The sequence below is a fragment of the Protobothrops mucrosquamatus genome, unplaced genomic scaffold, assembly GCF_001527695.2.
Source record: "Protobothrops mucrosquamatus isolate PMUCROS unplaced genomic scaffold, P.Mucros_1.0 scaffold_276, whole genome shotgun sequence".
Lineage (NCBI taxonomy): Eukaryota > Metazoa > Chordata > Lepidosauria > Squamata > Viperidae > Protobothrops > Protobothrops mucrosquamatus.
Genome location: NW_015386352.1, coordinates 922,179 through 924,108, shown reverse-complemented (window position 1 = coordinate 924,108; position 1,930 = coordinate 922,179). Strand labels below are relative to the sequence as shown.

At 45.2% G+C, this 1,930-nt stretch overlaps 1 protein-coding gene across 1 annotated transcript in view; it reads right to left on the bottom strand.

Moving 5' to 3' along the window:
• The window catches only part of LOC107302588 (cytochrome P450 2J2-like), a 13,607-nt gene extending 13,266 nt beyond the window's left edge, over positions 1-341 (bottom strand). The window contains exon 1 of the mRNA XM_015831705.1: positions 334-341. The gene's annotated coding sequence lies outside the window, so the exon portion shown is untranslated. The remainder of the gene's footprint in view (positions 1-333) is intronic.
• Positions 342-1,930: the final 1,589 nt, after the last annotated feature.

The window sequence follows — 1,930 nt, the reverse complement described above, 5'->3', positions numbered from 1 at the left end:
ATGTCTTGAGGGCGCGGTGAAAAGATAGGAGGTCCGGAATCGTCCGGATCTCGGGGGGTAGTTCGTTCCAGAGGGTGGGGGCACCCACAGAGAAGGCCCTCCCCCTGGGGGTCGCCAGCCGACACTGCTTGGCCGACGGCACCCTGAGGAGGCCCGCTCTGTGGGAGCGTACCGGTCTGTGAGAGGGAATCTGTGGCAGTCAAATGCTTCCTTGACCCGCTCCATGCTTGAACTTAATGTGAGGAACAAATAATATTAATGTGAGGAACAAATAATATTCACATTTCTGCAGTGAAATGACAATAAAATACCTTGGTTTTCAGAAGAACCTACCTTTACCTTTACCTATTTTGAAAAGAAAACTTGAAAGGGGTCGATCGGCAAAATCTTGTGAATGGTTGATCACGCTTTCCTTCATCGCATGAAATCCAGAAATGACTACTATCGGTTTACGCCACAACCACACAGTGTAAATGTCTCCATATTTCTTCCTCAGCTGACATTTGGGGCAGAAAAAGAGAAAACAGCTGGGACTTTATAGCAGATGAACCTGCATCACGTTTATATTGACAGGAGTTAGAATTACTATCCCATCTCCTCTTGTGATCAAAAATGATCTATTTCTGGAGAGTTTTAGATTAGATGGCAAAGAACACCCAAAGATGCTTTTTCACGAGGCAACTGGACTTTCTTGTTTTTCTTTGAAGACATTTCGCTTCTCACCCAAGAAGCAGTTCTTCAGAAGCTCTGAAGAAGCTTCTTGGATGAGAAGCAAAACGTCTTCAAAAAACCCCCCAAGAAAGTCCAGTTGCCTCATGAAAAAGCCTCTTTGGGACAATTATGACCAGGATAACTGAGAATCTCTATAGACATGGCAAAGAAGAGTTCCAGACAAATTGGGATTTCCTCTCCGAATAGTTTGGGTCCCTTCTCTGCTTTCCTAACCCACTTAGGTCCTGGAGTGCATAAATAAGAAACAGCCATGAGGTCCAGCTAAGCAACAATCAGAAGATTTTAACCTGCCATTATCTAGACCAGGGGTCTTCAAACGTGGCCCTTTTTATGACTGGTGGACTTCAATTCCCAGAATTCCTCAGCCAGCATGCTGGGAGTTGAAGTCCACAAGTCACAAAAGGGCCAAGTTTGAAGAGCCCTGAACTAGACCAATGGTTATCAACCTTTTCTTCACTATGGACCCCCTTTAAATACCTGTTCACAAACCATGGCCACGGACCCCCAAGACTTCACTCAAGATTTAAGTCATAACATTTCTTCAAGCCTTCACAGATCCCCTGTGATGACATTGCAGCCCCTCCCCCCATGGTTGAGGGACCCCAGGGCTCCTCTATGGACCACAGGCTGAGAACCACTGATTTAGATGGTTTCTCGATGGCAGAATCTGTGAAGTTTGTCCCAAAGATGTTCTTTCAAAAAGCAACTGGACTTTGTCTTTCCTTGAAGATGCTTCACTTCTCATCCAAGAAGCCTCTCCAGTACTCACTGAACTGAACGGGCTGAACTGACGGTCAGAACCGAAGAAGCTTCTTGGATGAGAAGCAAAATGTCTTCAAGGAAAAATAAAGTCCAGTTGCCTTTTGAAAAAGCACCTTTGGGACAACCATGGCCTGGATGACTGAGAATCTCCATAGATCATCTGTGAAATTGTTTCAGAAGACCTATTGACCACTTGGAAAACCGGAAGTTGGGTCAGAAGAAGCCATGCTCAGCCCAAGAGTTCCGATAGCTTTTTCCATCAAGTGGCTCTTCGCCTTTGAATGTCTCTCTGAATTTGAATGCAGCTTCTTAGAGCTCCTTCCTGCTTTAGTCCCTCTCCTGGTTTTATCTGTTTTACCTACATGCATATGTCAACTTCGAAGGGGATGGACAATGCTAGCGCCAAACATCTAAAACCACATGGGATATATGAAGG